Source organism: Dipodomys spectabilis, unplaced genomic scaffold (genome assembly GCF_019054845.1).
Source record: "Dipodomys spectabilis isolate Male_0828 unplaced genomic scaffold, ASM1905484v1 ptg000054l, whole genome shotgun sequence".
Taxonomy (NCBI): domain Eukaryota; kingdom Metazoa; phylum Chordata; class Mammalia; order Rodentia; family Heteromyidae; genus Dipodomys; species Dipodomys spectabilis.
The window spans coordinates 6,002,649-6,017,075 of NW_024870731.1; the positions used below are offsets into that span (position 1 = coordinate 6,002,649).

At 38.2% G+C, this 14,427-nt stretch overlaps 1 protein-coding gene across 3 annotated transcripts in view; it reads left to right on the top strand.

The window, feature by feature from the left end:
* Sfmbt1 (Scm like with four mbt domains 1) overlaps positions 1–14,427 on the top strand; it is a 132,921-nt gene that overhangs the window by 72,332 nt on the left and 46,162 nt on the right. The gene's annotated exons all lie outside the window — the stretch shown is intronic.

The following is a 14,427-nucleotide window of genomic DNA, read 5'->3' on the forward strand; positions in this document are numbered from 1 at the left end:
CATATCTTGGAGTTCATTTTGATTAGTATCATTTTATATGGTGATATGTACTATTTTGATCCTCTGCTAGTACTATTCTAGGCATATATGATTTTTTTCTGAGTCTTTCCATTTCCTTACAAATGGGGCAATGTCATTCTTTCTGATGGAAGGGATCAAAGACCTCGAGGTAAGAGCAGATACTCTGAAATTAGATCAGGAAGGGATATGGGATACACTAGGGTTCTTTGGCAAGATAGAAAATTCATTGTCAATTTCTGGTGAGGGTCCTTTTCTTAGTTTGCAGATGGCTGCTTTTTTTTTGCTGTGTTTGCACATATGACTAGGGTGGGGAAAGTGTGTGTACACAATAAGTACACATTTGCATCTGCACAAGTATCTCTAGTATCTCTTCTTATAAAGGTACGAATTATGTCATACTGAGTTCTCCCTATTATCTTATTAATCTGATTAACTCTGCTGTGATCTGAATGTTGTACTCTTTACTACCCCTCAGATTCAAACATTAAAACCTAATCCCCAATGAAAAAGTGTGGCACTTGGGAAATGTTTAGATTTTGAGACCTTTACTCTTCTGAATTGCCTTAGTACCTTTATAAAAGGGACATGAGTTTGCTTTTTCCTTCTGCTGTGAAGACATAGCAAGAATGTACCACTTCTGAAGCAGTAGTCCTCATCAGATATTGAATTGCTGGTGCTTTTATGTATGGATTGCCTAGCTACCAGAATTGTAAATGAGGGGCTAGGAATGTGACTTAGTGGTAGAGTGCTTACCTAGCATGCATGAAGCCCTGGGTTCAATTCCTCAGTACCACATAAACAGAAAAAGCCAGAAGTAGTACTGTGGCTCAAGTGGTAGAGTGCTAATTTTGAGCAAAAAAGCCCATAGACAGTGCCCAGGTCCTGCCTGAGTTCAAGCCCCAGGACTGGAAAAAAAAGTGATAAATTTCTGTTTATTAATTACTCAATCTAAGGTATTTTGTTATAGTAGTCTGATGAGACTGAGGCATTCTCTATAAAGATTCTGTCTCCAAATATATTAGAGGTTGGAGTTGGGAGGTTTTATAGTTCCTTTAGTCTAGGATTTGAGATGACACTAACACTCAATGTTTACTATGATTTTGTGAAGTTAGACCATGTTCTTTTTAGCTGTTGTCTGTACAAGCTAAAGACCTCACAATTTTCAGTTTATCTTTAATGTATAAACTCAAATCATATTAGTTACTCTGATTCTTAGTTCATTGTGTCTCTTTTAGGTTGAAATCTGAAGAATTGTACATCCCAGTTGAGTATTTTATCTTCATTGTGTTTGTTAATCTTCTAAAATTGTCTTAGTGTTCTTTTTTGAATAGAAAGGCACATTAGTAATTATCAACTATATTTGAGTTATTTTTAAATATTATTTCTATTCTGATAAATACCCAAACTTACACTAGTACTTACATGGGGAACAAATTCTCTTACTAAAACTATGCTTTTAAAGATATATAAAATAGATTCCACTGTTTCCTCTTTCAATCACAAAACAATAAGGAAAGTGAAAAACAAATGCATATGTTGTTTCCTTGTCAAGTTTAGGAAATATTTGTAAGCCTGAATCATATAGCATGTTCAAGGGCTGTCAGATATAGTAAAAGTCAAGCATGGGTATGAGAAGATTCTGAGAAAGAATGACTCTAGCTAGCATCTCTCAAGCAAAGCTAGTATGACTCAGGTCTTTGGGTGTATGAAGATGAATGTCTAGAATCCTGGCGAGGGTTTTGCTGAATTGTTTTGGGACACAGGAGAGAACACAGGGTTGAAGAAGGATAAACCGTACTAGTGTCTCATGCCTGAAATCCTAGCTAATTGGGAGGCGAAAAGCTGAAGGATTGTGATAGGAGTCCAGCTTGGGCATAAAAACTCAAGAGATATATTGTATTTATACACTGTTTTGTTAAATGTCAACTCCTAAGATAATAAAAAAAATAACTAGAAAAAATAACTGCTCAAGGTTCTGTGTTCAAATGCCACTCATTGCCTCCACCTCAAAAAAAAAAAAAAAAAAGAGGGAAGGAAGGAGGGGGGGGGAGGAGAGAGAGAGGGAGAGGGGAGTGCATATTTGGGAGGAAAGCTTTTCTTATGGCACATTCTGGTTTGAAGGAGTAGCACTCACTTAGAAAAAGTATTAAACCTTATCTGGATCTTCTTGAACAAAAACTTTAATACTGCTGCTATCAGCTCCTCTATCTCTACAGTTGAGGGTGAGTTAGGATTACTGAGAAGTCCTCACTCCATTACTCAGGAACAGAACCTAAGCCTGGTTACATGCCCTGCACAGCCAAGTTAGAAAGTGCTGTCTAACAGCAGCCTGTTGTAGGGGGAAAACCCAGCTTGCAGAATGTCACACAGAAAAGGCCTGAGTCTGAGGGTGGAGCAGCAGACATTGACAAAGAAGGCTCTCTAGCAGGTAGGACTGTACGCTAAAATACTAGATGTTGCTGCAGCAATTTAAAGCCTGAGGTGCCCTGTGACTAACCACAGCAACAGAACCTCCAACTCTGGCTCTTTTTTTTTTTTTTTTTTCTGGTTGTGAGGCTTGAACTCTGGGCCTGGGAGCTGTCCCTGAGCTGTTCAGCTCAAGGCTAGTGCTCTACCACTTGAGCCACAGCACCACTTCCAGCTTTTTTTGCTTATGTGGTGCTGAGGAATGGAACCCAGGGTAAGCACTCTATCACTGAGCCACCTTCCCAGCCTGCGCCCACCCCCTTTTTTTTTGTTGGTCGTGGGGCCTGAACTCTGGGCCTGGGCTTTTCCCCTCAGCTCAAGGCTAATGCTCTACCACTTGTCTAGCTCATTCTTTTTTTGGGGGGGAGTGAAGGGGGGGTCCGGACGTGGGTCTGAACTCTGGGCCTGGGCGCTGTCCCTCAGCTCTTCAGCTCAAGGCTAGCACTCTACCACTTGAGCCACAGCGCCACTTCCAGCTTTTTTTTTCTGCTTATGTGGTGCTGAGGAATTGAACCCAGGGCCTCATTCATTCAAGGCAAGTGCTCTACCACTGAGCTACCTTCCCAGCCCTAGCTCATTCTTTTTTTTTTTTTTTTTTTGGTCCAGTTGTGGAGCCTGAACTCTGGGCCTGAGCACTGTCCCTCAGCTCTTCAGCTCAAGGCTATTGCCCTACCACTTGAGCCACAGTGCCACTTCTGGCTTTTTTTTTTTTTTTTTTTGCTTATGTGGTGCTGAGGAATTGAACCCAGGGCCTCAGGCATGCAAGGCAAGCACTCTACCACTGAGCCACCTTCCCAGCCCCCCTAGCTCATTCTTGACTAGAAAAACTGAGCCTTCTTTTCAAACTAAAGGCCTAAGAGCAAACTTGCCCATTTTCATAATTAATACTAATTATCTGGTTGACTGTTCTGAACCTTATAAGACACAAAAAAGAAGATAAAACAACAAACTGCCAAGAAACGGTCAACAGAAGCACTCAGAAGACCCAGTTGTTAGAACTTGTTTGTTAGAGACTTTAAAATAACTATGTTTAATATATGTAAGTGGAAAGGAGTTTCAGCAGAGACAGAAACCGTTTGAAATGAAAAATGTAGATCATAATTGATCTTAGGCTTATTAGTAGACTTAACTACGAAAATAATCAGTGGACTTGAAGACAAGTCAGTATTGCCCAGATTGAAACATGCAGAAAAGAGTAGAAAAACCATGACAGAATCCCCAACAATCATGGGGTAAAATAGAGAATCACATCATATTTTTAAGTTAGAATCAGAGGGAGACAGGAAACTAAAATGTCAGGTAATTTTTCTAATGGAATGCACACCACAGATCTAAGAAGCACAGGGAACACAAATCAGAATCAATACTAAACAGACAAAACCAAGAAAGGTCATACTCAAACTACTGAAAATCAAAGAGAAAGAGAATCTTGAAAAAAGTTGGGGAGAAAAAAAGATTACAGGCAGGGGAACAAAGAATTACAGCAAAATTTCTATCAGAAACTGAATAACCCAGAATACAATGGAGTAAAATTTTGAAAGAAAATAAATCTTTCCACCTAGGAGTGTATAACCAGCAAAAACTCCACCCAGAAGTAAAGGAGAAATAAAGACTTTCCTCAGGAAAAAAATTTTGCTGTTTATTATTTTTTTTCTTTTTTTGTTGGTTGTAGGGCTTGAACTCTGGGCCTGGGCTCTGTCCCTGACCTCTTCAGCTCAAGGTGACTGCTTTGCCACCTGAGCCACAGTGACATTTTCAGTTTTCTGGTGATTGATTGGAAATAAGAGTCTCATGGGCTTTCTTACCTGGGCTGGCTTTGAATGGTGATCCTCAACCCTCAGCCTCCTGAATAGCTAGAATTACAGGCGTGAGTCACTGGCGCCCGGCACTTGCTAAGTTTTATTACTAGGAAATCTGTGCTTATAGAAAATATTTTTAGAAGTTCTTTAAGACAAGGGAATTTAGAACAGACTTTTGTCTCTACAAACAAATTGTAAAATGATGGAAAAGAATATAAATATAAGTAGATATCTAAACTTTTTTTCTTAATTTTAGTATATACAAAAGTAGTTATTGTACGTATAACTACAATACAGAGAATGAGGGAGCACTTGGGAGTGTATGATTGGAAGATCATTGTATAATATGTAAAGTGATAAAATGCTACTTTTGAGTAGACTACAGTTAGTAAATATGTACATTGAAAACCTTTTAGGAGCCACCAAATTAAAAAATTATTTTGTTAAAATATATGTATACGTTTACCATTTAAATAGGGGAAAATTTTAAGTGTACAGTTGAGTGACATTAAGTAAATTCAGTGTTATGTAACTGTAGAACTTCTAAATTGACCTAAACAGAAGAAACTCAGTACACAACCGAAGGGTAATTTCACATTTTCTCCTTTTTACTGGTCCTTGGAAATTTTTATCCATTCTCTGTGTATTTAAGATAAAAATAGTGGATAGTGGTCCATTTTGTCTCTTATTTCACTTAGCACAATGCTCATATATACCATTATGCTTTCCTAAACAGTTTTTGTTTTTAGCAGTTGTCCTGGAGTTTTTAATAGAGTGTTACAAGTAATTCATCTTCTTTCAAGACTTTCTCACTTCACAGGTAGTAAAGATGTATTACAACAAACATCCTCAGTTCTTCCATGAATCCTTTATGACATGCCATCATTTGTACATTTATAAGCCATCATATTTATGAGCTATAATCAACACATTTTATTAGTTAGTTCAATTAAGAATTAAGAAAAGTAAAGATTTAATTTTACCTTTTTATTTCTTCTCTAATTTTCTTCCTATTTTATGTTGGTCCAGGTTTCTGACCTATATTGTTTCCTACCTTTCTAAAGAATTTCTTTTTTGGGCTGTGAAGGTGGCTCAGTGGTAAAGCGCTTGCCTTGCATGCATGAGGCCCTGGGTTCGATTCCTCAGCACCACATAAGGCAGAAAAAGCCGGAAGTGACATATTGGCTCAAGTGGTAGAGTGGTAGCCTTGAGCTGAAGAACTGAGGGACAGCGCCCAGGCCCAACGTTCAGGACCCACAACTGGTCAAAAATAAATAAATAAATAATTTCTTTTTGGGGTTATTGGAGTTTGAACTTAGGGCTTTGTCTAGGCAGGCATTCTATCACTTGAGCTACATTCCCAACCTATCTTCCAATATATCTTGCAAGGTAGTTCCACAGGTCACAACATCTCTCAATTTTTGTTTGTCTGAGGAAATACTTACTTCTTTTCCACTTTTTTTTTCCTTTGGCCATTTCTGGGACTTGCACTTAGGGTCAGTGTGCTATCCCTGAGATTCTTTTCGCTCAAGGCTATGGTTCTACCACTTGAGCCAGAGCTCTACTTCCAGCTTTTTGGGGAGTAGTTTTTTGGAGATAAGGGTCTCACAGACTTTTGTGCCTGGACTGACTTTGAACCACTATTCTCAGATTTCAGCCTTCTGACTAGCTAGGATTACAGGCCTGAGCCACCTGGGCCCTACTCTCTTTTACTTTTAAGGATAATTTTGCTTGATATAGAATTCTAGTTTGGTAGTTTTTACTTTAAGTACTTTTAAGTATTTTACTCAACACTCTTTTTGCTTGCATAGTTTTTGAGAAAGGAACAAGAAAGAAAGAGCATTAGAGAAAGGAGCAAAAAGATAAAATATTTAATTGTTCTTACTTTTAATTGAACTAACAGATAACCAGATAACAGTTTAGGATAATAATTGTAGAAATGTATTATTATTTATAAATGACATGAGATATAAATGAGAACAGGAGAAAAATATGCAGAGATAGGGGAGAAGATTTAGAATAATTTTATTATCATAAGGTACTCATACTGCCCACGAGGTGGTATAGTGTTATTTCAAAGATGATCTTGAATATGCAAGTGCAGAGACTCTCTGCATACTTTGAATAAGTATATTGCAGACTCTAGGGCAGCCATTAAAATTTTTAAAAATAATTGATGTAAGAAAGAATATAAAATGGATAATTTAATACATCCTTTTAAAACCACAAGGAGGTAGGTGCTGGTGTCTCATGCCTGTAATTCAGAGCACAGTGGAATTAAGCTAGAAATCAGTAGTAGAATGATAAGTGTAACATCTCCAAATATTTGGAGATTAAGCAGCATACTTCTAAATAATACATGAGTCATGAAAGAACTCTAAAGAGAAATTTTAGTTATTTTGTTTTTGTTTTTGTCGGTCGTGGGGCTTGAACTCTGGGCCTGGGCGCTGTCCCTCAGCTCTTCAGCTCAAGGCGAGCGCTCTACCACTTGAGCTACAGAGCCACTTTTAGTTATTTTGAACTAAATGAAAATATAATAACATAAAAACATGAAGTGTCTAGGAATAAATGTAATGAAATGGAGTTTGCAACGAACTTCAAGCCATTATTAAGGTTAAAGACATGAGCTGGGCACCAGTGGCTCATACCTATTAGTCCTAGCTACTCAGGAGACTTAAGATTTGAATGTCTTGTTTTGAAGCCAGCCCAGGTAGACAAATCCTTGAGACTCTTGCCTTCAATTAGCCAGCAAAAACAAAAGAAAACAGAATTGGAGGTGTGGTTCAAGCCATGAGTGAAAAAGCCAAATGAGAACACAAGGCCCTAAGGGAGATCTGGGAGGGAAGGGATAGTGGGACAACAAGGGAAGGAGTAACAATGATCGACAAGTAATGTTCTCATTGCCTTACTCATGTAACTGTAACCCCTCTGTACAGCATCTTTTACAATAAAATAAAAAATAAAAATGGGCCTGGGCCCATCAAAGAAAAATCACAATTAGACACCATTCAAATAAACATGGTAAGCAAGAAATGGAATCTACATAATCTCAAAGCTTCTTCCTATAAGATTCTTCTAGTACTGGGATTTGAACTCAAGATTTAATGCTTTCATTTGGTGTTTTCCCTCAAGGTTGTTGTTTTACCACTTGAGCCGTACCACCCCTTCTAGATTTTTTGGTGGTTAATTAAAGATAAGAGTCTCACAGATTTTCCTTCCCAGGCTGGCTTCAAGCCAGTATTCTCATATCTGAGCTTCCTGAGTAACTAGGATTATAGGAGTAAGCCACTGTTGCCCAGCTCACAGCTACTACTTTAACTGATCAAAGTTAACTCTAGAATATCCTGGTTTGAAGCCAGCCTGATGTATTTTTCTACTCTTCCTTTCTTTTCATTTTCTTCCTCTTCCTCTTCCACTTTCTTCTCTTTTCTATTCTCTCCTCATTGATATTTATTTAAGTTAATGATTTATAATCTCCTGCTCTCATTTTATTATTCTGTTCTAAGTGTGGTTGTTTGAGAGGATTTATTGCCTACTGTTTCCATTCAGCATACCCTCCCAACCCAATCATATCAATCATATATATATATATATATATATGTAATATATATTATATTTTTTCCTTTCTTGTATCACAAAACATTCCAAAGCTCTTGATATATTTTCCCTTCCCCGTAATTATAGTCATTTCTCAATGAAGCTCTTATTTTTTTAATTGATGAATGGTACTTATTAATCTATTTTTGTTCCTTCATATATTTATTAAGAGCATGATTTCTCAGTATAGAAAGCATATCTTTTTCCTTTTTCAAAAAGGGGTTTAGCTGGGTGTTGGTGGCTTATACCTGTAATCCTAGCTATTCAGGAAGCTGAGATCTGAGGATCATGGTTTGAAGCCAACCCAGCCAGCAATGTCTGTGAGACTCTTATCTCTAATAAACTACTCAGAAAAAACTGGAAGTTGCACTGTGACTCAAGTGGTCAAGGACTTTTAAGCAAAAAGAGGCCCAGGCATAGCGCTCAGGCCCTGAGTTCAAGACCCGTGAACGGCAAAAAAAAAAAAAAAAAAAAAAAAAAGTGGGGTTTCAGTTCAATATGGAGTTTATGTGTATAATGCATCTTGATCAGTGTCATCTCTTACATCAGATTCTTCCATTTCTCCTAACCCCAACCATCCCTTAAATTACATGGAGCCGTTTTTTTTCTTGGCAAAGGTACAGAAACCGACATGTGATATAAGTCATATACATTAAAATTATGACTGTATTTGCCCATATTTTCTCTCTCCATTCATCTTCCCTCCCTCTTTTTTTAATTTGCCCTACCCCTGACAAAATGTGTTTCAGCTTTATAGTATTCATTTTGTTAAACTGTAAGTTACTTGTTCAAAGAATTGTATCTTTGGCATCTTCCCCTGCATGTACCATTCTTTGGTCAATTTGTGTATGTACAAGGACATGTATGTGTTTTCATACATGTTTATAATTTAGTTCTAACTTTCACATGTGAAAGAAATATGCAACCAAGATAACATGAAAGTTATGGCTTCTTTTGGCCCTCTATTCTCGTTTCATATAGTTTTTGTTGAGTGATCTAGAAATCACTCTTAAAGCAATATGTTGAAGGTGGTTAAAATGTAGGCTATTTAGTAATGTAACAGAAAAAACATTTCTATAATCATGAGAGACTGCTTTGGTAAGAATGCTAAGTTCCTTCATTGTCATAGGCAAGAAAGCAGCATTGAAATTTATTTTGTTTAATCAAAGAAAGACTGGATAAATGGGATTGCATCAAACTGAAGAGTTTCTGCATGGCAAAGGACATAGCTAAGCAATAAATAGAAAGTCTACATGCATCAGAAAGCTATGTATTAGACCAGGGCCTCATATCTAAAATACATTCAGAGCTCAAAAAATTAAACCCCCTGCCGGGCACTGGTGGCTCACACCTGTAATCCTAACTATTCAGGAGGCTGAGATCTGAGGATTACAGTTCAAAGCCAGCTGGGGCTGGAAAGTCTGCAAGACTCTTATCTCCAATAAATCACCAGAAAACCAGAAGGAGTGCTGTGCTGAAGTGGTAGAGCATTAGCCTTGAGCTGAAGAGCTGAGGGTCAGTGCCTAGGCCCAGAGTTCCAGCCCCATGATCGACCAAAAAACAAAAAACTAACTCCCAAAAGCAAACCTTCAAATAAATAAATAAGTAGGATAAAAATGTAAAGAGAAACTTGTCAGAAGAAGAAACAAGAGTGGCCAATAGACACGTAAAGAAGTGTGCAACATCTCGGGTCATAAAAGCAATGCAAATCAAAACAACATTGAGATTCCACTTCACCCTGGTAAGTTGGCCATTATCAAGAAAAATAACAATGACTGATGCTAGCTGGAGTGTGGCCAAAAGGGAACACTACTACCCTGTAGATGGGAATGTAAACTTGTTCAACCACTCTGAAAAGCAATGTGGAGGTTCCTCAAAAGACTAAACATAGAGTTTCCCTGTGACCTAGCAAGCCCACTCCTGGGCACTTATCCACTAGACCACAAACAAGACCACACTAAAGGCACCAGCTTAACCATATTCATTGCAGCATTGTTTACCATAGCCAAGATATGGAATCAATCTGGATACCCTTGGTGGATGCATGGATCAAGAAAATGAAGTATATATACACAATGGTATTGCTTCAATCAGAAAGAATGACATTGCTGCATTCATAGGAGAATAGAAAGACTTGGAAAAAATTATATTAAGTGAAGTAAGCCAGTTCCAAAGAAACATAGGTTGCCTGGTTTTTGTGGTAATTAGAATGTTCCTATAGAGCTACAAGTAAACACAAATGGATGGCAAAAGACAAAAAATTACACGTGTATAGGACTCTTAAATATTCACACAGTGAGACCAAAGCTGGATTATTTTAGGAGAGGATCACAGAGGTTTAATAGCTATGTGCATATGACCATATGTAATGATGGTTCTTGACATGAACTCCAAGAGATGGAAACAAGAGGTTTGTTACTTTTTTTTTCTCCTTTGTCACTGTTTTTAATTTCTGTACCTTTTGTCTTATATGTGAGTTTATGTGTTTTGGGGAGGGTAAAGGGGAGCACAGAAACGGTGGGACAAAGGTGAACAAATGCAGCAGTGATACTCACTAGACACTGTGTTGAAATGAGCTATAGAGCTTATAGGGGAAGAAGATAGGGAGGGAAAAAGCTGGAAGACAATGAGGGAAGAGGCAGCGTTGTTCAAAAAGAAATGTACTCGTCTGGGAATGTGGACTAGTGGTAGAGTGCTTACCTAGCATGCATGAAGCCCTAGATTCAATTCCTTAGTACCACATAAACAGAAAAAGTGGGAAGTGGCACTGTGTTTCAAGTGGTAGAGTGCTAGCCTTGAGCAAAAATAGCTCAGGGACAGTGCCCAGGCCATGTGTTCAAGTCCCAGGATAGGAAAAAAAAAGAAAGAAAGGGAGGGAAGGAAGGAAGGAAAGAGGGGAGGGATGGAGGGAGGAAAGGAAACAAGGAAGGAAGGAAGGAAGTAATCCATTTGCAGTAATAGCCTCAAAAACAAAATGCCTAGGAATAAACCTAGCCAAAGATAAAAGATCTTTGTTGTGAAAACTATAAAAAGCTGAAGAAAGAAATCAGAGGACACTAGGAAATAGAAAGACCTTCCATGCTCATGGATAGGTAGAATCAATATTGTGAAAATGGCCACACTGCCAAAAATGATACACAATTCAATGCAATTCCCATCCAAATCCCAATAATGTTCTTTACTGAGATACAGAAAGCAACCCAAAAATTCATATGGAACAACAAAAGACCTATAATACCCAAAACAGTTCTAGGCAAAAAATAAAAGCAGTTTGGGAGGTATCATAATACCAGACTTCAAACTCTACTACAGAACCATAATAATAAAAACTACTAGGTATTGGCACAAAAATAGATGGGAAGATCAATGGAACAGATCGGAAGACCCAGAAATAAAACCATACACTTACAGTTATCTGATATTTGATAAGGGACACAAAGACATTCAATGGAGAAAAAATAGCCTCTTCTACAGTTGGTGTTGGGAAAACTGGGCATCCAGGATCCCTGTTTGTCACTGTGCACTAATATCAATTCGAAGTGGATGAGATCTCAATGTCAGACCCAAAACTTTGAAACTACTACAAGAAAGAGTAGGAGAGACATTAGAGCTTATAGAATAGAGCTTACAGGTAGAAACTTCTTGAATGGGATCCCAGGGGCACAGCAGATAGGAGAGAAACAAGTAGGACTGCATCAAAATAAAAAGTTTCTGTTCAGCTAAGGACATAGTTACTAAACTAGAAAGATAGCCAACAAGATCTTTACCAACAACGTATTAGACAAAGGCCTAATACCCAATTTATACAAGGAGGTCAAGAAACGACCCCCCCCCCCCACCTTAACAACAAATCCTCAAAGAAACAACTGCCCAATAAATAAGTGGGCTAAAGACTTAAAGAGAAACTTCTCTGAAGAAGAAAGAAGGATGGCCAATAGACACATGACGAAATGCTCAACCTCCCTAGCCATAAAAGAAATGCAAATCAAAACAACATTAAGGTACCACCTCACCCCAGTTAGAATGGCAAAAATCAAGAACTCTAATAACAACAGATGCTGGAGGGGATGTGGACAGAAGGGAACCTTACTTCATTGTTGGTGGGAATGTAAACTTGTTCAACCACTTTGGAAAGTAGTATGGAGGTTCCTCAGAAGACTCCACATAGAGCTCCCCTATAACCCAGCAATCCCACTTTTGGGCATTTACCCAAATGTTTACAAACAAGACCACACTAAAGCTACCAGCACAACTATGTTTATTGCAGCATTATTTACTATAGCAAAGATATGGAACCAACCCAGATGCCCCATGCCCCTCAGTAAATGAAAGAAAATGTGGTATATATACACAATGGAATTCTATGCCTCCATCAGAAAGAATGACATTGCCCCATTTGTTAGGAAATGGAAAGACTTGGAAAAAATTATATTAAGTGAAGTAAGCCAAGCCCAAAGAAACATAGGTCCCATGGTTTCCCTTATTTGCAATATCTAGTATATGTATGAGTCAAGCAGAAAAGGTCAGATAAGGTGATGTTAGGAAAATGAACCCTAAGATCTGTATTCAAATGTTTTTTTTCCTTTCATGCGTTTGTTTCTAACGCATTTATAAGATTATTTCTTTGTCGCTTTGTATGTCCCTTCCCCACAGTATAACCCCTGCTTTCACTGTATTTGATGTGGGTATAATTTGTGGAGGGGAAGGGGACAAACAAGTCGTTTAAATAAGGATACAGGTGGACCCGTTGCAACAATGAGAGAAGTACAAGTTGTCATGTCAAAAACGAACTTTACAACTTTGGTGGGGGGGGGGATTGAATTGGGGGGGAGGCTGGGAAGGGATGGGAAGGGGAAACAAAGGAGGAGGCTATGATGCTTGATAAGAAATGTACTCATTATCTTGCCCATGTAATTGTAACCCCTCTGTACAGTATTTTCACAATGAAAAAATAAATAAAAATTAAAAAAAAGAAACGACCCCCCCATCCCAACCTAATAAACCAGTCATTAAATGGGCAATGGAGCTAAGGAGAGGTAAGATTGGCAAAGAAACACATGAGGAGCTGCCCATCATCCCTGTCCATAAAGGAAATGCAAATCAAAACAACTGAGATTCTATCTCACCCCATTTAGATTGTCCAACATTGTGAATTTGAACCACTACAAATGTTGGTGGGGATGTGAAGAAAAAGGAACTCTACTGCACTGTTAGTAGTGATGTAAGCTAGTACAGCCACTCTTGACAGCAGTCTGGTGGTTCTTCAAAAAACTAAACATAGGGCTGGGAAGGTGGCTCAGTGGTAGAGGCTTGCCTTGCATGCCTGAGGCCCTGGGTTCCATTCCTCAGCACCACACAAGCAAAAAGAAAAAACCCGGAAGTGGCGCTGTGGCTCAAGTAGTAGAGCGCTAGCCTTAGAGCTGAAGAGCTGAGGGACAGCGCCCAGGCTCAGAGTTCAGGCCCCACGACTGGACCCCCCCACCAAAAAAAAAAAAAAAACCTAAACATAGACCTTCTCTATGACCCAGCTGTACCATTCCTGGGCATCTACCCTGAACATGATGAGCCGGGATACAATAAAGACACCTGCACATCCATGTTCATTGCCACACAATTCACAATAACCAAGATATGGAAACAACCTAGATGTTCCACAATAGATGAATGGATAAAAAAAAATATGGTTACCTGTGGACAATGGAATTTTACGCAGCCATTAGAAAAAATAAAATAATGTCATTTGCAGGGAAATGGATGGAATTAGAACACATCATGTTAAGTGACGTAAGCCAAGATCAGAGAGACAAATGGTACCTGTTTTCTCTGGTATGCAAAAATTAGATCTAGAATGCACTGGGATATAATAAATTATACAGGATTCTAGATATTTCACAGTGAGACCAAAAGAGGATGCTCTTAGGAGAGAAACGCAGAAGTGTAATGCCTAAGTGACTATTCATGTTTATATAAAATAATATACATATTGAAATAAACTCCAAGATTTGGGAACAATAGATCTCTCAAATTTTTAGTTTTCGATGATTTTATCTTCTTTACCTTATGTATGTATGGTGTATTCAAGTGTTTATCTTTGGAAGGGCGTGGGGAAGGATATAGGACTGGAGGGGCAAAACTGCAGCAGGTGAAAAACTGCAGCAGTGAATTTTGCTAGACATTGATGAAAGTAAACTATACAACTTGTGGGTAGAGAGAGGAAGGAGAGACTGGGAGAGGGTGAGGGAATGGAGACACTGTAGGAAAGGAAATGTACTCATTACTTGACTCATGTAATTGTAATCCCTCTGTACATAACAGTAACATAAATTAATAAAGAAATGTACTCATTACCTGACTTCTGTAACTGTACTTCACGTTTACAATAAACATTAAAAAAAAAAAAAGAAAAAAATGTTTTGTGTGGATCACTCCTATGAGTTAGAACTGGAATTTCTCAGATTTCCCTTGAGGAGATTTTATTACTTTAGAATTCCTAAGTCCTAAAAAAGAACATTGGGTAGAGAAATACTCATCTAAGACAAGTGTC